Source organism: Temnothorax longispinosus, chromosome 4 (assembly GCF_030848805.1).
Source record: "Temnothorax longispinosus isolate EJ_2023e chromosome 4, Tlon_JGU_v1, whole genome shotgun sequence".
Taxonomy (NCBI): Eukaryota; Metazoa; Arthropoda; class Insecta; order Hymenoptera; family Formicidae; genus Temnothorax; species Temnothorax longispinosus.
The window spans coordinates 17,723,133-17,748,331 of record NC_092361.1 but is presented as its reverse complement, the minus strand read 5'-3'; the positions used below and the strand labels follow the sequence as shown (position 1 = coordinate 17,748,331).

The following is a 25,199-nucleotide window of genomic DNA, read 5'->3' as shown; positions in this document are numbered from 1 at the left end:
TTATTTATAGATTTGAAGAGAAAGTTTACACTTGCCTACTTTATCTCAATTTTACATATGTGTTTTTTGTATTATTTTCTCATAATATATATATAATGAGATATAAGTTTTATATTATTTATTAGAGCTTTGCGGAAAATCACGTAGGATTTATGATCATATACATCATATACAGTCTTGGCCAAAATTAGGCACTCTTATAATCATTATACTGTACTGAATCTAATACCCAGGAGAGACTTCAATTGTTTAAAAATTATCTACTTAGGCACTCATTATTATGAGCGTGTTTATTTTTTATTTCTTTAAAAAATAAATGTTATTTTGAAAAAACTTCATTTTAATAGAGTACCTAATAATTTTGGCTAAGGCTGTAGATATGTTTCCGATCTTTTTATAGAATAAGGATTAAATACGAGATTATATTTCACTATTTCTATCTTAACACAATATTAGGGATTACTGTCCACTAATCTACTGCCTACATCTATATGTTGTATTAAGGTGGAAATGAAAACCCGGCGCATCATCTCGAACGCCAGTAAAATAAATCGATTTAACTATCATAACTTTCTCATCCTCTCTAACCGGACCAACTTCGCAATTTATTTCCAAAGTTTCTTTCATTCCGATTTACGATCACAACGTATTATCGGATCTACTCGATGATAATAAAGAATAACGATATCAATTTAGATCAAAACAGATAAATACAATCGAGAATTGCATCTTAAAGCAGAACAGACATCATGTTATAAAAATCAATGGAATTGAAGGTAGAATTTAAATAAATTTTAAATACGACAGAGAATTATTTCACCGGCACGCGAAAAATTCTCGAGAAAAATTCGCAGGATATTAAATTCTCACGGGTCACAGGTCAGTCTATATATATATATATATATATATATATATATATATACAAGGAAGGTGAGCTGTATCTGGTTGAAGGTGAGCTGTATCTGGTTCTTTGTCACGAGAGCTACAATTGATTTGGTTGCCAGCAGAAGTTAAACGGTCCTGTTCACAACAGGGTCAGCATCTTGAGTCACTTTGAGAAAACTGAAACCAAGACGAAAGTGCGTCCTTTCATGCGCGTAATACGCGTTTTTAAAATAGAACAATGGTTATCGCGGAACAAATTCTTCACCGAGATCGAATTGCTATATAACTTAAAAATCCCTTCCATTATATATGTAGTATACGATTTCTAATATATTATATAATTTTTAAGTTACACGTTACATAAATTGTATCTGTTGTATTCTTTGCTGTTATATAATTCTGATCTGCGCTCTTCTGCAGTTAATAATAAAAAACTTCAAACTACAAATGAAAATATAAAAGATTTATATCCGCTTACGCTAAATCCATGCAAAAGGGAATTTAGATACAACTGTAATATTTCGAAAAAAATTCAATCTATTCTGCTATCGATCTATCTATTTATTTATATCTATTTTAAGTTACTACAATATCGCGATTTTGAAAATTTAATATTCAGTAAGATAAAATATATTTTCTGTAAAAAAAAAACAGATAATGTTTTCAGCCATACCATATGCAAAATAATTGTAGTAATATACGGTAGTACTATTATATATGTATATGTATCGTTTTTCGCTTTTAGGATTAATTAGGAAAATAAATAGGAAAATAAAAACAGATTACAATCGATATTTTTAAAATGTTATAACTTAAAAGCAAGATAGAACGTAGAACACAATATTTATTCACAAATAATAACAAACAACTAAAAATATTGAAAAAGGAACAATAAAATTACTGACACGCTGTTATTGATAGAACAATATTCTAGAAATACAAATTTCCGCCAAAAACGCTTTCTCGTTTCTTTTTTAATTTAATATATGAAATAATGTAGAATTTTTTCGGAAAATTAATTATCCCGCATGCTGTGCACGTTTCGCATGTCCTTCAATCAAAGGAAAAACAAATTAAATATCCTTAAAGCGGATTCGTCATCAAGCCCGTTATCAAAGCGAACCGAAAAGAATCGATCTTTCTTTCTGATCACGTGCCAATATTTCTTTCTGCCTTCGAGGCTTTAATGGCACATATTGTGCACCTATTCCTGCATCGAATGATTAATGAAGAAACGTTCGAAAGCTGGCCTTTAAAACGTGTCGATTCGCGAGAAAAACCTGATAAAAATTATTCGTCATATATGTACTTAAAAATCTTATTCTTTGATTAATTCCAAACAGATTTTATTTACAACAAATTCAGAAATATAATATTACAAAAATTTTCAACATTTAAAAAATCAAAGACGTAACGACTAATGATCTCTATTCGTCAAAAGAATTATTATTAAGTTTAAGATCACCCCCGAGAAATCATCGATCTACTCAATATTGTTTTGTAAAATATTAGGACATTCTGTTCCTCCGGCGGGGACTGCAGCTCTTTTTAAAGCGTAAAAAAAAAGCCGCGACACTGGAGAACTACCTTCTCCGCTGTGACGAGGGTTACTTTAACAGACACGCACAGGAATGAACGCAAATCAGCCGTCTAATGTCCATCCGTCTGTCTTATCAGTCGCATTTATCTCCCGCGGTCGGGATGCGCGCGGGAGTGGCATTTAACACCGTCGTGGGCGAAATTAGATGGAAATTACGAGGCGTAACGTCGAGTGACAAAAGTACGAGGTCGTCCCTCATTCGGAGAGAATGCAAACGAGGAAAACCGAGGAGATCTACATCGTAAAAAACAGGTCGTACTTTTCCGTACTGGCGCGCGCGCGCGCGCATGGCGGACGGAAAAACAACAAGCGGGACGATTATTAATGAGCGTGTTAAAGCCAACGGCGACCGATATTGCGCGAGAGGCAATAGCCGGTCCCCGTCCTTTGTCGCCGCAGACGGCGACAGAAATTGACCGCTTCTTAATTATTTCTGCTCGCTTTTTCAGCGTCGTGAAAGATGTGAAATAAATTGCGTGCTTCGTAACGAAACGTGCTTCATTTCCCGGCGTTATACAACATTGTGATATTATGGCATAACGCCACGGCCATTTCAAGTTTATAAAAGAATCTGTACTTGACATATTAACGAAGAGCCGCTCATTATGGAGCGACTTTCGCCCACTCGACGTCTCTTTGCAAGCCCTCCGTAAATAATTTGCAAGACCGATTCATATCTGTATGAATAATGCGGTTACAAAGAAATCAAAATGAAAATAATTATAAATTGTAATCTCCAAAATCATAAATATTTATTGATAACGATAGCGATCTGAATATAACGCATGAAACATTTTCATAAATTTGAGATACCGTGCATCAAACAATGGCTTGACCAATTTTTTTCATTAGATTATTTGATATATTATAATAATTAATATTCTTCTTTTATATATTATACACATCACTTTATAATATATTAAAAAATGAGCCAACAAAGAAATTATTTTAAAGGAATTTTTACATCAAGTTTTTGAGGTACAAAAAAATTAATCATTTTTTGTTTTAATTAATTTTCAGTAAATATTGCATTTATAAAATTTTAAATTGTGCTTTAATTACAAAGATATTTAAGGTTGAAAATTAAAAACTCACGATAAAAAATAGCCAAACGATAAAATTGAAAAAAAAAAAAAAACAAGCTGACCAAAGAATCATGTTACATCATTATTTACTCGACGGCTTTTGTTTACACAGCTATTATCGATGTATTATTACGTGAGGTTCTCTACTTAATTATAACATTCAAGAATGCGGTATTAATTTTCCAAATAATCAGAAATAGAACAAAACACGTAACAATGGCATATCGGATTGTACTCCATAAATGAATTACGCTCAGAAAGCGAACTTTGAATTAATAGTTTGAAATATAGCAACCCCATGTTTATTGTAAGAGAGAATAAATTCCAATTTCATCAGAGAGAATCGTGTTACATCATTTATTCGTACGACATCTCTACGTTCCGCCACCATTATTGTTGCATTACAAATGTGCCACATCGAGACGATGGCAATTGGATTTGTTTTCGGATAACGCGGTTTACAGCTACAAATTATTAATACTTGCACAATATCGAAACAAAACATGTATTTCGAAACGGCATATTTATTACAGATTGTTGTCGTAAATCTGTAATAAATATACAAGAGATATACGTATATAAACCATAATAATTCCTATCACATTCTGTAACAGTAAATTTTTTGTCGAATTTATATCAGCTTAACGAAACTTTCTTTAAATTTTTATAACAATATTAAAAATATATTAATTTCAAAGAAATTATATAGGAGCGTATACTTTAAACAACATACATGTGCACTGAGAAAACATTTTCTGCATTTTAGTAAATATTAATTTGCATACAACTGTAACTCCATTTACTGAAATAAAGAAAATTTTTCTTTTTATCAGTATATTTTTTCTCAGTAAATACACATGTACTAATAAAAAGGAAAATTTTCTTCATTTTAATAAATAGAATCATATAGTTGTACGCAAATTTAATATTTACTAAAATGCAGAAAATTTTTTTTTCAGTGTATGCTGTAAAATAAAAATTAATTAGTTTGTTACATGTAGCATAATTAATTATATTTATAACTGTAATATACATCACGAGTATAACAAACCGTAAGATATTTTTTACTATTTTTTACTACTTTTTATCAATTTATCATAATTTGTGAACGTTGGGCGAACTCGTATCGTATGTTTATCGATGATAATTAAAGACACTCTTTGCGTGCAGTCAAATGTTGGTTTTTGGGAAAAAAAAAAGAAAAACACTTTTCGATTAACCCTCAAGGAAGATGATATCGTCGAAGTAGAATCACGAGAAGAGGGATGAAGAATGAGGAGTCATCGGCCAGAAAAAGCTCGATCATACTGTTACGCGAATTCAATCGACGAAGAAAGCCCATCCCGTCTCGATAACGCTACACCGATGATAAGGGCAAAAAACGGAAAACAAAGAACGCAGACAGAGTCATTAACGGAAGCTCTCATCGTTGTAGAAAATGATAAGTATCAACCTTCGTGTACCCCGCACGTGCCTTTCAATTAACTTTCACGATGGAAAGTAAATGAGTAGAAATATTCCACGCGTTACTCGCTTTCTTAGGTAATTACATTGTAATCAATCGACGGATCGCATTTTCATAGAAAATGCGCAAACTGTCAATATATAAACTTTCTTGATGCAGTAAACGTTCCTGCAAAAGGTTACAGTTCAAATATTACAATAATATTAAATAATAATTATAATATTAATTAATAATTATAATATTAAGTAATAATAATGTAAAATATTAATATTTATAGAAAAGAGAAACGATAAAATGTAAGTCGTCATTCCACCGAATCTTTCCATCACTCATTTGCGCAAATGAATATCGTGGAGAAATATTAACCTTAAATTTTAACAGACTTTCAATTTAGCATTTAAAGGCAAATATAATTATCTATTTAAATAATCCTTTTTATACATAATTGAACAGTTATTTTATCTCAATTTTCTGTAAGTCAGAAACAATTACACTCGGTAATAATCCGGTTTCGTGGGAATTCAATCCGAAATAAAATATTCACATCTGTATAGTGGAAGAAGAGTACTTTACTCGAGAAACGGCGAAATTTTAGGAGCCTAGTGCACATTTTAGTGTCACGGAAGTGAACGATGTCGATCGTTTAACCCGCAGGTTTCATCCCCGCATAAATCACGAGTTAGTACTATACGAATCTTATCAAGCTATAAATTTTTCGCCTCGAACTGGCAAGTTACAGTTACAGTAAAGACGTGCCTCGAACGAATTCGCATTACCAAGCATTCTTAGAATCCCCGGCAAGATATTCGCGTTACAAGAATTTGTTTTCAAAATTCAAGCAGATCTGTATGTCAAAGCTCGAATAAATAGTACCAGTTGTCTGACGCTATTAAAACGTGCTTTTCTAAAATTCCAAGTCGTAAAATTGCAATGGGCCTTGGCAAGATAAAATCGATCCCTTTATTCGGTCACTCTTTCGAATTTTCGTTATTGTAAATTGTAACATAAGTTTTGTTGAATTTGTCATTACCGAATTACATGATAATAATTTAATGTAATCTTTAATTTGATCTTTAATTTAATCTTCTTCTATATTAGTTTTTTACTAATTAAATTCTCGTAACTGTTATAAAAACTTTCCTCTTTGTACACACTTGGGTATAATAAAAAATAAATCTACGTCAAAACTGAGGGTCATCCCTCATGTGGAAGACAACGAGGGAAAAGAACATTGACACGTCGTAGTTTTAATGGAAGTTCCATGTGTCCCAGGTGAAACAACTACGAGAAAACGTGCCTTCCCTACAGAAGTACAAGAAAGGAATTTAATCATCGAATAGATCGCACCAACTTAAAATTCCATGCTAAAGTGAAAGAATCCTGGACGATTGCCATCGTGAGAGTCGCAGTCAGAAATCAGTGTGATAAAAAAGCGCAACCGACTATACAAAGTCGCATCAAAACATCTTGTGCTCCATGAATTCTCACGCACGTGATATTGTTGAATCCTTGCGGAAAATATTTGAGGAATCTTTCGTTGTATTAAACTTATATAGCGAAATTAGATAAGAGAATTTTTTCTTTGTTCTAATTCTTTACTTTGAAAAAAATTTAATCTAACAAAACAAGATACTTACTACAATTGATAACAAAAGTGTACTATAAATAGATTCAGATATTATAATTAAAAGATATATGAAGTCACATAATAGACATTAATAATATGATATGATAAGTGAATATAATATATAAATCAAATTATGCGAAATTTTAAAATATTATACAAAGTATCTAACTAATGTCTCTTGCTTTGCAACAAATTTTCCGTAAAGTTCGAGGTAAAGTATCAAAGATCGCGAGTGTTTGAGCGAAACGATCGTAATTCACATCGGAAATCATAAAATCGGATCGTAACACATGCTTTTTCGCTGTAGCTAATGGCATGAGAAAATTAATGTTCGCATATAGAAAAAGAACGAGTTGTTATGTCAAAGTCTAACGCAGTTTTGCCTCTGGATACAAGCATTGTTTGTGTCGTGACGCGTGTTATTACCGCGTTCAGCGTTTTCAAGCATATATATTTATTTTTCTTCTTTTCTCTCTTTCTTGCCTTTCTCATCCTGTACTTCTATGTTTATTTTTCTGCCGTCTGACTTTGTACAACCACGAAAAATTAAGAACAACGGAAATGCTGTACTTTATGCGGTAAAATATTATTAGCGGAGCTTTCAACTTTTTAATGACCAAAGAGCGCGGATTTGACTCGCACAAATTAAATAAACATAGAATAATGTAGAAATCTTGTCTCTTTCTTTTCTTCTTATTGTCAAAATGCTAATTAATAATTGTCAGACATTAGTCATTAAATATTTTGTTATGTTCATTGCCCATATAAGTGTTTTAAATTCTAACTAAAATGAGAAACTAAAAGATTTTGGAAATATATATTTTCATTCTATTTAATTTGATAAATAAATACGGATATTTTCAATCGTAATAATATTTCAATTAAAGTCCTTCAAATACCTCTAATAAAAAGCAAAGTTCAATGGTATAAAAATTTCACGCAGTAATAATTGATATTGTTTTTAAAGCAAATATTTTTTTATTGCATGCAGATTGAGAGACATACCGGATGTTTCGAATTGCATCACAAATAAAAAATAAATAACATTTAATGTCATTCATATTGCATTTCGAGAAAAAGAATTTCACGATCACGAGCATTCGCTGCCGAAGAAAGTTTTGATAAATAATTTTCTTTATATTCGCTTTGTGTGATGTTCCTTTTCTAGCTGCATTATGAAACATACCAACTAAAATATACAGCAATGTACTATTTTTCATTCAATTATCTTGCGAAAAAGTCTGAAAAATCTAATTCACTTCAATCGAAAATTGAACGTAAATATTGCCGCATTCGTATTTCGCTCAAGAAACTTTCAATTTAATCAAGACAAGCATACTGTAAAATCGCTTCAAGAACAAAATGGTGGCAGTTGGTACTATACTTTTCTATTGGATAAACAGCCCGTATGCAAATATAGAGGTGCGATTCATTTAAATTTATATTGGACGCCAGCTGCGCCATTCAATTACATCACACTCGAAACAAAAATCTATTGTTAAAAGACTTCGTGCGTAAAAATGAGCGCGTAGTCGTCACGCGCGTTAAAAGTGAAACTTCTGAAGGCAAGGATGAAGGACAGGAAAACGTACCATTAAATTTACATTAAAAAAATGGAACAACTATTTTATGACAGTAAGATTATTTTTTATTCAGTAGTTCGTAATCTAGAAATTTTCGTGACGCGTTTTCGAGTCACCAAAATCGAACTTAATACTACCGTGCCAAAAGAAGTTTCACTTCAAAAAAATCTTTTAAAAGAGCTTAAAAGGAGTGAACTCGCGGTTGCAGAGTACCGATGGAATGCAGAAAAGATTGATCGCTTTGTTCGCCGTTGCCCATTCTGCATTTTGCATCATCACCATTATCCGATTTGAAAGCAGCAAATATTTGTTAAACCGCAATACCGTAATTCCAGTAAGTGTAACATACGATATATATAGCTTAAATATTAGCTTTACGCATATTTTATAGTCGTAAAATCACAACGATATTCGTAAATCTTGTTTAAATATGACAAAATTCTTTTTCGCGCGCATCTGGGAAAATAAACGTATACTATTGATTTGTATATTGTTGCAGCACCACGGCCCGCATTTCCGCCACACGCACCCTGTGTACACCCTTTAAAATCGAGTAAAATTATTCGATGCGTGACACGAAATCGAATGATATTGCGCGCAATTTGAGCCTTCCAGAAAACAATAAATATTGTCCAGCACCGATTTTTCAATTTTGAGTAAAACGAAGAATCATGTGTCAATCGTATTGATTGTTCGTTGAAGATACCTACTATATACTGAGAGTTACATTTCATTTTTACTATAATTTTATTAATATGCAGCCTTTAATGCGACAAAATAGAAGATTAAGCGAAACTGTAAAGTGTGCCGCATGTTAAGATGTTAAAATGTAGTTTATCCGTGCATTATACTCGCATTTCTGAAAAATTTCGAAACAATATAAAATGATTTTATAATCATCACCGTGTATAGTTTTACATTATCAACGATTTATCAGTAGGTACCTTACAACTTGACTAATTTTTTGTTTATGTCTTTCTATATTATTTCTTATACGAATCTATACTAGAAATGTGAACGAATTAACAAACAATAAATAATAAATATTCATAACTTTACGGATTAATTAAATACAAAAATATTAACCCTTTCGCCCATTGAGATGTTGACGCTTCTATTACGTTTCTCATTGGGTAACAGCTCGTTATCGGTACCATAGCCGCGTCCGGTTTATGTCGATGGGCAAGTTTTGCCGGATAGACGTTAATTTCCTGAGAGAACGAACAGAGAAACGGGCCGTAAAGGGAAAGAGACGCGAGCGACTTTTCTCCATCCGTTGCCGCTGATGATGCTTTTCGTCACGTCGCATTTAGTTACCTCGCACCTGACGAGACTTTAATCTAATATCAAATAAAACTCAAACGGGAATCCGTATGTAGAACCATAAACCCAACAATATTCTAGTCAAAATACAGCCATAGTTACGTCAGAGCCATAGGTACGCTTAAATGTGCTAACACTAGCATAATATTAAGTTATAAGTTGTAAGTAACTATTAGTTATAACTATACACTGAAGTGTCATTGAATTAGGGATAGCTACCTAGTAGCGTGTTAGACTTCCTCTGGCCTTGATAACGTCCGCAACGATAAGACTCTATATAGCTTGCGAAAATGTTTCATATATAGGTATGTTGACTCGTGCATCCTCCAAAGCTATTCGCAGTTCGCGATAAGACACGGGCCCGAATACTCCGCTCGACGGTATCCCGAAAATTTTCGATAAAATTTAAATCTACGTTTCTAGGCCACTTTATTTCAAAGTCAGAATGCTCTCGGTATCACGCAGTAGTCACACTCTGGGATGCCAGTAGCCAGTATCTTTGGGATTTCCGTCGAGCGGAATGTTCGGACCCGTGTCCTATCACCGGCAAACTTGAGCGAATTGTGCACAGCTCTAGAAGATGCATGCGTCAACATACCTGTGGAACATTTTCGGAAGCTTGTGGACTCCTCGCTTCATCCTGTGGCGGCCGTTATCAGGCCAGAGGGGATCTAACACGTTACTAGATAGCTATCCCTAATTCAATAACACTTCAGTGTGTAACACTATAACAGATAGTTATAACATTCTTACTTATAATTAATAATTTATAGCGTAAATTAAACGATGAGACAAATCCGTATCCCAGTTTTTGAATGTATTGAAAAAACTTTTATTTACATTTTATTTTATTTTATTATATAATCAGTGAACGTGGCTCAATAAGTGAATGAAGCATAAACATTTTTATAAGAATTAAGTCAATTATATTTTCAAGCAATATAAATTACACAATCCTAAATTGCGATGGCTTCATCAATATTATTCCACTCGTATTCGTTCTATTTATGTGTTATTTCAATCTAGAAATTAATATATGTTACATAGAAAAAACCCGTTTATCACTTTAGTAATCACTTGCTCTAGGGAGCTCGCACGTGTGATCGCGATACATCTCGATTCTCCGGGCGTTCTTTCCCCTCGTTGAAACGCGATAATCAATACCTACTCCCTTTGGCTATTTGTTTCAAATAAACAAAATAACTCAACCACTAAATAATCACTTTACTTTATAATTATACAATAATTAAACCTGTATTGTGCATACATTCAGAAAAAATTATAATAGCTAGAGTAAAAATTCGAGATAAAAACTTTTGACATTAGAGCAAATTTTAATCTTTTTTTAAAAAGTATTATGATTTTGAATAATTAATGCTTCCTATAATTTGTATCGCAAAAACGTACAAATTCTATGAACGTTTAATTCGCCGAGTACATGCACGTACGAGCTTGATAATGGGTGCATTATATCCCCCAATTTCTTTTCCTATTTTATAAATGATAAAACTCGCAGTGCATGTATCAACTGAAACGGACGAGCGACGCATTGACGATTTAAACGTCGAGTCATCGGTCACCGTTTTCCGGTCACCGAGAAAATCCTTTTCACAACGTCCGACCGTATAATACCGTCGTCTCTAGTTTTCGTTACCCGGTTTCTGGCTGCTCGTTATTCTGGCCGACCGTTATATATCCTCGACCCATGATTCTCTATTCCGTTTGCGATTGTAACTGCACACCACATTACTCGCTTCCGCGTTCACGAGGCGCGCTTTGTACCACGTTTATAAAGTGGAAATTCTAATTCCCATGAACATGCACGAGTCCTGCATCCACCATCATGCACCACCAGCACGCGCCATTCTTCCCGTTATTATCCCGCAAGCTTCGTCACCGAATTTATCCGTTCTCTCGGGTACATGTTACCGTGTCATCGATCAGAGATTACGCGCTTGTCGCGCGTCCGAAGCACGCTTGCCGGAACCTCCATCCCGGCATAAATAATATAGCACGTTCTTGCACGCCGAAAGCGTCGATATATATTGGTCTCATGGAATATTTAGTGCTGACATGGCCGACTGATCCATAAAGTGTTCGCCAACATCCCAAGTTTTCTCGACCATAAAACTCGAGAGCAAATGGTCGCATAATGTATGACGAGTACACGCGCGAGCTCTATCTAATTTTTTAGGGAGAGCCACTTGCTCATGCACAGTTCATTTTTCCTGCGGCAGGCAGCCGTCCACGCGGGCGCGCTTTCAGAAAAGTAGAGGCAGCAATAAAATATCACTCTTTGTCAAAATGTATAAAACAAAGCTTTCTGTTACAATTTGTTACAATTTGTAACATTTTTATACTAATACTAAAACTGAATCCGTGATGATACTGATATCGTTGAGACAATATTTTTTTAAATTTAAATAAAAGCTCTCCACTCATTTGTTCTACTTTTATATCCGTTGGTTTTAAATCATGATTTGTTATACGCGCATTTACAAACAACATATCAAATAATAATGTCTCAAATTTTATTTTATGTATATATTCTAGAAGGTGACACAAGTAAATTAACTTTATAATAACCAATCTTTGCCCAACAATCTTTTCTCTGGTCAATTAATCAACTAGCTGGTAAATTTTCCGATAAATATAAATGTCGCAGCCTTAAATGAATTTCTCGTTAAATTATGACGCTAAATGCACATTACAGCATGCTTGGGAAGAGAATCATTGTGAAAGTCGTTCTAGACTTAACTTGTCAAACAACATGACCATCAAAGAGCTTTGCTAGATAGTAAGCTTAGTTAGTGCTCGGGGAGCACAAAATTGAAATAAACGTGTAAGCTGTAAATGGCATTCCTTCTTAGACGAGAATTCTTCGGACACATCGAAAGCTCCCGACACAAAGAACCGGCACTAAAACCGTGCACATTTGGTCCATTAATCTCACGAGACTTGTTTTTGCGTTCGAAAACTGGGAAAGACAGCATTAAAAATGAAATTCGGAGAAGCGTCATAACGCAGAATTTATTGCTCTTAATATGGAGTGCTCATGGAATGTATGTATTCATGCCTTCAGGATCGATTAGAAGTTTCACAAAGTTTAATAAACAAAAAATAATTTATTAATTAAAACGTATATCGTGGGTATAATTTACTTGTATATATCTTACAATATACATGGTTATAAGAGAAACTGATCAAATCATATTATTGTTACAAACTTCTTTCGAAAATTCGTGAACGAAGATATCTGTAATAGCATAAATATTTCTTGTATAGAAGTTTGCTTGGAAAGAAGAAATAACATTTATCGTTGTTATTATTATTATCTGCTATTTTGTAAATAATTTTTATTTTATAAATGCGTAGGATTATTATTTTTTATAGACTGTTATTTTTTATGCAACATTTGAATGGCTTAAAATTTTAGATCTAAATCTTGCAGCAACTTTTAAAACCTTTGAGCTGATTCTCTACTTTCGTAATCCAACATAATACCGTGTCTTTTGAGGTCCGTGTATATCACAGAAACACCAAGCAAAAGTACAAGAGAGGTAGAAATATAACAAGCTAAAGGGAATTTGCATTTATATTTTCGTTGTTATTGTTAAATCCATGTAGAAGAAGAGACGTTGAATTTTAACTATGATTTATTAAGATGAGACCATTTATTCCCGCAAAAAGCGATATAAACACACGAGGAAAAATAATGTTTGCACTTTAGATGTTCGTTGTTCTGTACTATGTATATTAATTCAGAAAGCAAAATATTCAAGATTATATTACGTTTAAATTATCCGATTTAAAATATTCCAAATTAATCTAATTATAAAATATCAAAAACTTAATGTATAATCCTTTTGGCACTCTAAATTAAACAAATGCGAAGCAAAATTTTGTATACACGGAAAACCGATAAATTGGGTTAACGTGCATGTAAAAGGCATGGAGAAACTTTGTTATGAAAAACTGTCGATACCAGTTTACCAAGCGTTGCTTAACGCACGAGTTCTCCTGGCAAATAAGGAACTTAATCTGAAGCTCAAGTGAGAGAAAATTTATACGGGCAACTCTCTCTCTCTCTCTCTCTCTCTCTCTCTCTCTCTCTCTCTCTTTCAAATTACCCCCGTTATTGCGTCCCCAGTCGTTTCGTTTTCTGCGCCAGGGGAAGTAAGGTCAAAAAGTTCCTCATCGAATAATTCCCACACAGTTGGTCGCATCTGGCCACGTGTCGCTACTAATGCATGACGCGAAATTGAGATAGCAGATCGATTCGATCAGCGTGCCGTGAATTATAATAATGATTATTTCAATTCGTAAAACTGTGTGATGTTCAAATTCCACGTTCCTCCGACGAATAATTAACTTTTCCAATTTCTACGCAGACTGATTTCTCATTTCATGATTATCTTCACGAGCAGATATAGAGCAGATAGAGCAGAATTTTAATTAGCTTTCGAAATATAATGGAAGTTCTCTGGATTTGTTGCTTATCGTCATTTTAATAATCTCCGTACCTATATTAGTATTCTAATTCAAAGTGTAATCTATGTATATAAAGGTTCTATTGTATAAAACTATTTTATAAAACTCGTATAAATATAGTTAGAGAGAATAAAAATAGCTGTACAATATAATATTTGAGAAATAAGTCTTTCGGTAAAATTATAAATAATTTTTCTCATTACATTTCATATTATTTTGAATGTCTTTGTTTCAAATAATATATAAAATTTATTGATAAATATAGATAGACTATAATAATTTTGAAGTACATACACACACACACACACGCAACATACAAAATTTATTAACTTATTTGTTATAAAAATAAATATTTATTTTATAACATTTTTACGGGGATCTATTAATAAAATAAAATGTAATAAATTACTCACCGCATTCCGATCCCTTCCAGGTCTCCTTTTCCTCTTACGTTAGTATTACAAAAATCCTTTGTACACTCATACACTCGTACACAGCACTCGTACATTTGCGAAAATTCGAAAATTATACGATGCGATATAATGCAATTAATAAAGTCGAGTTAATGAATAATCAAAACGCAATCGTACAAAATACAATTCAATCGAAATTCAGATCCAAAGGTAATGAGCAAATAATTATGTTCGAATTAGCGAATTAGAGAAATTCAAAGCATAACGCAAGATGCGTCGAAAATCCAACATATGAGCATTACAGAAATTCTTATCAAATAATAAATATCATAATAAAGAAACAAGTAACAATGTCCACCCTATTCTATTAAATCTATATGATTCCTAATACGTAAAATGAATTTATTTATCTCGATGAATAATAGCCGGCATATTAATCGCGAAAGTTAATTAGTCATATAAATCAACAGACTGTTAATTGTATAATAGATACTGATATCGGATTCGATATATCCTGCAATGATCGTGTCTCGCTATGTAATGCAATGTAACACGGAACGACTCGTGCTGAAACGAGCCTATCGAGCTTCGCCGCTTGAATGATAATACGGCGCGCGACGGTCTCGCGTTACTCGCGTACGCTGTGACGTCACTATCAAAACAAAACCAAGGCCACCCTTCCACTCGCAGCCCTGCTATCAGAAAATATTTCGTACTACGAAATAACTGCAAATACAACGCGTACAGTTATTTCGTAGTAATGTTTTAAGGCTGGCATACGGCCTTGTTGGTGTTTGTTTTGATTGCGGGGCGCTACGTAGCGAGACTGCCGCGCGCGTTATCATTCACAATCACAATTTCATACAGCAACGCCCGGCGAGTCATAATGAAGCGAACCGCCCCGTATGTTCTCGCATTATTATCCGTTGAAACGCGACACATACCAGAAGAGAAAGTATGATTAAGTACTCCTTACGAATAATTACCAGTCCGCGCGTTCATTTGACTCTCACTATAATATTAACGATCCGTAAGCGTATCAAAAAGCAACGGCTATATTTATCCAAACAGATATATCATGCAATTTATCTATTTGTACGAATAAAGCGCTAGGGAACGGAAAGTTTAATTTATCATGTGACATTAAAAACACGCGACAATTCTTTCTTTAATGCCGTGCTTATTCAGTCGAATGTATCTCGCACCGCACTTTAAGTTTTTTGCCAAGTTAAATAATTAAGTAAAATTTGCTTATTATATATTCGCAAATTATATAGCGTAACACGAGGCTTTTAACGAAAAGTCGCCGTCATATTTCGATCGTACATTTATAATTAATTCGTTTAATGCATGAGATATTAAGTACTTGTCTTACAGTACGTGATAAATATTTCGTCTCGGAGAATTAAAGAATTTATTGGAGCATATGTAAAATTTATTTTGCCAAACCCCCTCATGGATGCGACTTTATTTATTAATCGTGATGGAGAGACACGGTACTTGATGAGTTTAGTATTCTAAAAACGGAGAAGCTAATCATAATCAGAAGAATCTAAATTACATTTCGTGATAAATAATTGTTAGATAAAATTGCAAAGAACATGGCGGTTATTTCTTAAGCGCGATTGTTGCCTCGGTGAGTGGGCTTTATCGTATATCAAATAGGCGTTAACGAGCTTTTTTGAGAAGGATTTTTGTCGATTTGCAATTCGTTGAAAATCAAAGGTCGCAGAGTCAAAATTAAATCCGGATTCTTTTTCAATTAAATTTGGATTCCCGACAGCAGTTATTTCGGCAATGGGTAGACGACGATAAGCACGCAATTTTTAATAAGAGAAAATTTTATTCTTCTTGATAAATATTCTCCCTCTTAAAATGTATTAATGTTAATTCTATTTTCATAAAAAGACGATAATGGAATAAACATGGATATAATAATCATTTATAAAATAAAAAAGGTAAAAATGTAATAAAGATAAAAGAATAAATCATTAAATTTACCAAATAATGATGCGTCTTTGACAATTTGTTCGAAATAGTAGTTACAAACGATTATATTCTATTCTTTAATTTTTGTTTTTTTTACAAAAAATTATTTCTCCCAGGCAATGTGGATTCAGAAGTCCAAGATATCAAGAGTAATTTTTAAATCATTTTATTAAATATATTCGTTTCTAGCTACGTTTTTCGCTAGGCGAATTATTCTATCCATGTTTTCATTTAATTTTTAAAAGATAAGAGAGATATATTTTAATAATGGGAAAATATATTAATTTTGTGCATTTAATAAGAATAATAAATTATATTATGGAAATATGCGAGAAAATTGCATTATGCAATATTTGACTTATGCAATAATTTGAAAAACGAATATTTTCGTGATTCCGGAAATCCGAGGACAATCGAGAAAAACCGGGATTTCCTTTCTACAGAGGAGCACTTGATGTTCAGTAGATTTGCTTAAATCCTTTCATTGATTTCATTGATAAAAGCGTTCAACTTGCTTCCCATCTTGAGGATCGTTCCTTTCTGTATTGACAACTCGTGAGCGTGCTATTCAATAGAGAGATTTTTGGCCAAGTAATTGGCCATAGTTATCATCCATTGAATGCGACAATAATGCGATTTCGAATTTCTCGCGGTTTTTTTTAAGCCCATAAAGCCCATAAACCGTAAGAAATAAAGCAGGCGTTAGATCACGTACGCGTTATCATTTAGTTTATTTGCTTATCACGTAGAAACCATGTACATTAAATACAAATAGAGCCCAAATAATCTTTATTATCGCTCAGAGCGATAATAATTATATAATATTCTGTTGATAGAAATTAGATGTGACACAATCGGATATCACGAATATATGTAGATGATCGATTTATTTGGCGCGTTGGAATTAGATCGCGATTTATCTTCTTATTTGTGTTCGTCGCGTTTCGTCTATTTTTTGAGGCGTCCTATATTTCAAAAATCTCGTGTTGGTAATTGAGATATAATTAAGAGATATAAAGTTAATTTAATAATGATTTATTTTTATAACGGCAGTTTAAGTCACGTAAAGTGGTGCATATACGCAATTCTTTTCAATTGAGAATTTTTTCATTACTAATAATGTAATTCCGTAATATATAAAAGCTTTATTTCACGGTAGCCATTATTTAGATTTCCAAAGGTTTTTCGGTAGGCAATTTCCGCACAACTAGTCATTGACCGTGTATAATAATGCATGTTACGAAATAAAAAATAGAAAATTGCCATGTCAGTGTTCACATGCATTGTATAATGACTTTATTATAACCCATAAAATTTCGCTTTCGGCGGTGTCCGAATTTTCCGTTTTCTCTCCGGCAAATAATCAACTTTTTCAATTTTGTTTCTATGCAAACCGATTTTCCATTTCACGAATATCTGCTCGATAGAACAGAGCTTTAATGGGGTTCTGTGATCCGCGTTTTTTTAGTACACGACTCGATTTATGATTGAATTCGAATATCATTTTTCAATCTATGAGAAAAACTCAGAGTAAACTGTTGCAACTTTCGTAGTAAAGCGGCTAATGAGATCTCAAACAAGAGAAAGAAAAATGAGAAATACGAGAAAACGCAATGCCCTTATAAGTTCTGTAAATATCCTTACAATAGTAAATTTTTCTCGGACGTAAGACGCAAGAACTTTTCCATGATGCTATGTGTATCCAATAACAGAACGGACAATTTATTGGCAATAATCGTTGCCCCAACCATGCGAAAGGCAATCGATAACGGTCATCTGTATCAATTATAAATATCGGACCTTATTGCCAGTGGCAATACTGCGTTACTGCCGCGAGCAAAATACGATGTCTTGTAACATGAATCGAACGTGCAACAAAACTGAGTATTCCGCTTAATGGATTGCATTTGACAGTTACCATTCTGGAAAAACCTTTCCTCGACTATCAAGACCGGTCTACAATACGTGGAGTAAGCCTGGAGTAAGGAGTACGAGTAGGCAGAATTAAGCGTTATAGCCTGTTGGGTCTTGATTGGCCGGGCGTAAGTGTAAGAGTAAAAGTAGGAGTAAAGAAAAGTGTTATTTCTGATTGCCGCGTGCCAGTTACTGTCGCCAAAAAAGTTAAAAGTTTATCAACTCTCTTTTGACAACCGCAATTGACAAGCGCAACGTGGAAATAACACTTTTCAACTAGCAGTTGCCATCGTTTGCAACGTATTGTAGAACCGGCTTAAGAAATAAAATAAATTTATTTCGCTTACGCCCTTACACCAGCTCTCTTAAACCGAAAATAGCCCTCTTATATGCCTGCTCTTACTCCTTACTCCACGCTTATAGTCCGTGTATTGTAGACGACGCTTTATACGTATACTCTTAAAGTTCTTCATAAAGGAATGCAAATTTCTCAAAAATCCAATACTTTCTTTTCAACCAATATCCTCTCACTGACAGTAAATCTGCCCTTGTTTCGTATTAAGACTAACGGTAGAATTTTACCGGATTTTTCCATTAATCCGGCAACAAGAGCCGCCGCGAGTAGAATACCTAGCTGTTTCCCCTTGGCGGTTTAAATCCTGACAGCTAGCTATCTCATCCTTCCTTCTATCACCTCTATCAAACCGCCACTCTTTCGCCCTCGTCTCATTTCTACTCCTTGTCCCTGAATATCTTCTTGACACGGACTCGGATTACCGCAATCGTTCTCAACGGTAATAAGGAATAATTGCGGGAAATTGGAGCCGCGCCGAAAGAGGAATATCTCCGTAGTGGAGATTTCTCTCCTTGCCGGCTTATAAAATCGGATTTTCCGTATTAAGTCGTTACCCGGACCGTTACGTAAAGTATCACGCGCATCTCGTCGTGGCTTTAGTCATTTCGCAATTTAATTCCCTCCGTGTTAGCGTAAACCAGATTGCGTTTCGCGATGATGTATGGATGACGTATACAAGCATGTTTGAGACGCAGAATTTATATCGCGAACACAAGATATGTATAACCATTAAGCGAGATATTACTCGTAAAAAGATATTCCCTTAAATTTATTTGTTCATAAATACACATGTAAAATTATTTTGCAAAAATATTTTAAATTAGTGAAATTTAGAAATTGTATAAAAATCAGAGAATAATTAAAAAGCAAAAATATGGTATTTAAGGCAAAACATATTTCTAGTCTTGAAGATTTAGTGTGTTCATTGAATCTTCTACTTGTCGTATAATCTTTTTTACATTAAAAGAGTTAAGTAATTAAATTTAACAAAGCTTTTTTTTATAAATAAAGACAAAGATATATTATATGGACTTTTATATATTTTTTTCTTCAAAGTCACTGAGAGCTTAAACAGGATTTATAAGTTGATCTTGACAATATGATTCGAGGTCGCAACAAATCGTGATTTTTTTTTCTTCTCTCAAAAATTTTTCTCTCGGCGTACATCGGAAATTATTCACGGAATTCATTCTTTAACTTGCCCCAAGAAAACTTTGAATACAACGAAAAGAATATAAATTACAGTGAAATTTTTCACAGCGTTGAAAAATATAAATCAAGTGTCGACGGAAGGATAATATATTGCATACGTACAAAACCATATTCTGAGAGCGTAGCTATCTTATATACGATTTAGAAACTTTATAGAGGATTTGCGAAAGACTGACGGGATTTCAGTGCTAATTCTTGAAAGCAGAATTCAAAAGAGATATACTCGCTTTGAATCGCGTATGTATTTGTGAAGTGAGAGAGATATGTAGCAAATATATTAATACACTGCTAAAATAACTGCTAGGCACAAACATATAATAAACGTATTATAATACTTAATAATAATTAAAGTAATATTATTGCGACGGATGCATAATAATAACAGCTAGATAGACAACTTTCTTAGTTGTTTTGCTCGATTCCGAGCATCGTGACCTCTTTGCATATATCTGTGCGTCAGATTATAAAATAATGATAGTTAATTAAATAATAACAGTTTGGAAAATTTAAGCACACGTTCACGTGTGAAAATGTATTTTTTAAATTTCATTTTTTTGTTATAATCATTTTCAATGACAAAGACATTATTCAAAAATTGTATTCTGCAATCTCATTCTGACCTCAATTTCTTGCGTAAATATTCTCTTACTGTCCTAAGCAGAAGTCCCGACGCGACGAATCGCAATTCTATGAACCACGGCGAGGGCGATTTTATTCAACCGGAGTGGCCATTTGTACACAAGAACTCAACAAATTCCACGTAACTTTGCAAGTCGATGAAAAGAATTCTTTAAAACTGTATATATCGTGGAGATTCGCAAGTAGAACGTATGTGATCTTATTATATAAATTTCTTTCAAAATAGTTATGCAAGTTTATTTAAAGAACAAAGTATAATACGTTTAAAACTTGTATAAAAATAATGATCTGTTAAATGCAAAATATTTTTATTACATGCGCAAGACCTTGTTGCGTCCTAGCTAGATAAATTATTATATCACGGAATGGCGTTAACGATTTTTGCAACGTTAACAAAGTTCATTGAGAGACAAGATCTATGGATCTTTATTACGATAATAACTTGATATCGTATGTACTTTTATTATCTTATAGCCCATTAGCCCAAAAGAGATATACAACCTGCAAAGAAGATGCTGCACTTTCGCGATGTATTCTTGTTATAACAATGGATATTATCGCGCAAACTGGCTGCATTATATTTTCCTTATTCCAGAGTGTTTCGCCCGCGCTGGTAAGAAGAAATGTCGGGCTCGGATTTATAGCACGCAGGTAGAATCTATACAAAGCTTCTCACACGTCAAGTTCTGATTACTTCCCATTTTATACGAAATCCAGGATCCACTGTTACGCTGTGCTGCGTCGCGTCACGCAAAATGATATGTGTGTGTGCGCGTGTGTGTGTGTGTGTGTGTGTGCTTGTTCTATAATACAAAATCCTCCACTACTCCGTGACCCTGAAAAGCTTAAGTAGCTTCGTTACCACTTTGTTCGCGACCGCGATCGATGAGCACGACAATTACCGTCGCCACAACGCGTAAGTCTATCACGAACTTCTTGGCGAACTTTGTCGGTACGACGAAGCTATGCCTTGAATCCGGGACTTCGTTACAAATATTCGGCTAAAGGCAAAACGCCGACAGCGGCTTATACAATGGATAGCTTAATGAGGACACGACAAGACTGTCGGCAATGTTCGTTTGTGCAGCAATGTGGAGCAAAGTCATCGTGAGCGAACTTCCGATCAACTCATCGGTCGTGATACAGTCTCTTTAATCTGGGTGAAATCCTAATTCCCAATTGCGACATTGCGACTCTATTCAGAACTTCGGATAAAATCGAGGAATGAGAACTATTTCTTCTCGTAATTTACCCGCGACGAAATTTACTAATCTTCCATTACGCACACAGTATCATAAAAAATTTTGTATTAAATTTAACATTTTACATGTCCCAAAATTTATCCACTCCAATTTTTATGTTAATTTAACAGGAGGCAAATATGTAAATAAATAAACAAGTAATATATGTGAAAAATTAACACAAAATTGTAATACATGGACGCTATCTGGAAGCAAAGTTTATGTTAAATTAACATATTTATAATGTTAAATATTTAATTAAAATAAAATGTTATTCTTACATTAAATATTATTCTTGCAATAAATGTTATTCTTCCTTCTCTTTTTCTAAGAATTCGTGAATTTACATATAAATTGTTTTATTTTAACTCTTAGAAATGGTGAATATTAACTTAACGTAGAAAAGTCAAAATAACCGAATGATAATATGTTACATTAACATAAGTGTATGTTAAAAATTTAACACAAAAATTTCCACACAAATACAAAATGTTTTTTACCGTGCACGTATAACGAGAGTTTTCTTTGTAATATAATGTTAATATTGATATTAATCCTCTTTCTAAATAAAAGGACTGCATACTTAGAATACCGTTACATGTTCTCTAGAACTACAGTTACTGGTAAAACTATTGAACATGAAACTAAAGCGGGATTTTCCTCCAAGCTGTCCCGAGATGCACGTGAGTGCCTTATTACACACATAAGCTGGATTTGTCAGTTGTGCTTAAAGTCTGGATTGTCAACAGCAAATTTCTAACACAAGCGTTACAACGCGCCGTTGTTCGTAATCCGAATAAAATTAATTTTTAAAGCTAAAGAAATAATAAAATTAATTAATAATGAAATTTTTTTATTTGCACCGTGTTACATTTTTAGTATACGAATACAAAGAAAGATATCTTTAAAAAAAAAAAAGAACAAAATGGACATAACAAGAAATCAATCTTATTTTCTATACAACTGATAACTCCATATGAATGCTCGATTAAAAAATTACGAAAATTTTCTGTTTCAAAAGCTTTAAGTTAATTCAAGGATCTTATACCTGTATAATGTATCGACATATATAAGTAAAAAGTCGCTACAACGGACGTCTTGCGGGCAAAATTGCAATGCTACCTCACGCGCGGGATGAAATCCCACGACATAAAAAATCACCTGTGCCCGCTCTAATCCCACATTATTTCATACGCGGTATACTTCGCGCTAGCGAAACGCGGTCGGTCGTCACGCCGCGCAGTGTAATCGTCTTATTGGTCGGCCGAGCGTGACCTAATGCTGTTAACCCACCGAAATTGAATCGTTATGAAGGTAACACGCCCCCGTGAGGCCATAATAACGCGTTGCCGCTGCGGCGGCGGTCTCATGGTGAGCTCGAAAGCACGGCGGCGCAGAACGGCGCCGTAAAAGTCCCGGCACGTGCGCGACCGCACCGGGAAGCCGGGAGGCCGTTGCTACGAGCACCGTCAATCATGTCGACTTTCCGCTAGGCGGAAAGTAAAGGCGCTGTAATCCGCGATGGCGTAAACGTCAATATATCACCATTCCCATACCCGGCGTCGACGGGAAATTTCGGATGCCCGCGAGCGCTAGCGTCATCGAGATAAACCTCTCCGGGTCGACGGGAGAAGAGCCCTCTATCTTTGCGAGTATCTTCCGCGCGTCGCGTGTAAATCCCGGTGGCGCGCGGTCACGTGGCGCGGATCTCGTGTTACAAGCACGATATACCTTTGGATTTCATATTCTCGGTTTTGCACAACACAAATTTCATAAGCATCACATGAAAGCCTAATTATTGTGGCAGAGATAAATAATATGAAGTAAACCAATGAGCACACAAAAGATATACATGGTATTTTTCGATTCTTTTTAGAAATGCGAGCAGATTACGGAGAAGGATCGAATATTGGATAGAAATTATTTTTGCTTCAATTATATCATTAATTAGAATTAGATAAATAAAATACGAGTAAGAAACAAAAGTTATAATCAATAAAGTTTTCTATCATATGGAATAGTATGGATTGAATAATTACAAAATAAATCAGAATCACGATTAATTACGATATTAATCGATTAAATAATTATTGATATAACTACGTTATAAAGATTAAAAAACCACTGATAAAGGTATTTATCGATGAGGTACTTTTGTAATATAAGGCAAAAAAATATTTAATGGAATTAAGACATTGTTGAAATCTTGATATTAAAAGAAGTTCGAAATGAGAGAATTTGCTGATGGAAAAAGCGCGTTGAAGCATTTTGCACAATACGAGGTTTCTTAATTAAGCTTCGTGACTACTTCTCATCTTCATAGTAAGATCTCCACAGTCTCATGCTTTCAGCTTATTAAATTAAATTTACTTTACTTCTTCAAGGCTCGATGTTCCGTTTAATATTGACAAATGTAGCACTTTAAGATCGGAAATGAAAGAGTTCTTGCCTTTAATTTTTCCATTTTTCCCCCCGTTATTTATTCTTATGTAAGGAGTAAAGAAACTGTCGTGGAACAAAAGGAAACTGCTTCGAAAATAGAAACGAACTCTGCGTCATATCATTTCGCGACAAAAAGAAGGAAACGACGCGATTGTACAGTAAACACACAATCGTTTCGTATGTAAATACAAAACTTTTTACAATTTCACGATTTCATCGGTATCTACTTCGAATATTGTAAAATTTATGACAATAAGCAAATTTTGTCTATTCGAGGCATTCTCATACGAACGATGAAGTTTTTCATTGATTTTTCATGAAGTCCCTCTTGCCAAATTACTTTCTCATCAACTTAAAAAATGTTTAATGCATATAAGTTAAATAAAATAAGTAAAATATGTATTTTTAAAGACAGCTTAAAAATGGAAACTTGAGCTTTAATATTATTTTTTATATAACTTTAACGTTACAATAGTTTGCAAAAGAATAGAAATAAATCAAATGAAAATATTAAAAAATATTATAACTTATATAATTTGAAAGTTGTGTTGGACAAGAGAGATTTTTAATGAGAAGTCTTAGAATATAAAAAACGTGTAGCTGTGTCGAGATTATCGGAAAATGCGTACGTGTCAGTTTGTAATATCATCCAACGTTTCTATCCAACTTGAGATAAACTTGAGATTTCATCAAACTTTACGATGTCATCACCACAGTATCGTCAAGCGCCTCTCTGCTTTTCTTATTACATTCTCCTGATATTCTTGATGATACATATGCATGATATATATAAAGACACTTCATTTTTCTATATTGCATCGCTTTTTTGCTGAATAATATCCGCAAAAATCATGAAAAGTAAAACGCATCGCGTCCTTTATTTCGATTTTGCGAGAATGTTTCCAGTTTTAACTTATCAAAAAAGTTATAGCGAT

The 25,199-nt window shown here is 33.8% G+C and overlaps 1 protein-coding gene across 1 annotated transcript in view; it reads right to left on the bottom strand.

Moving 5' to 3' along the window:
- The window catches only part of Yeti (yeti), a 124,551-nt gene that overhangs the window by 81,968 nt on the left and 17,384 nt on the right, over positions 1 to 25,199 (bottom strand). The gene's annotated exons all lie outside the window — the stretch shown is intronic.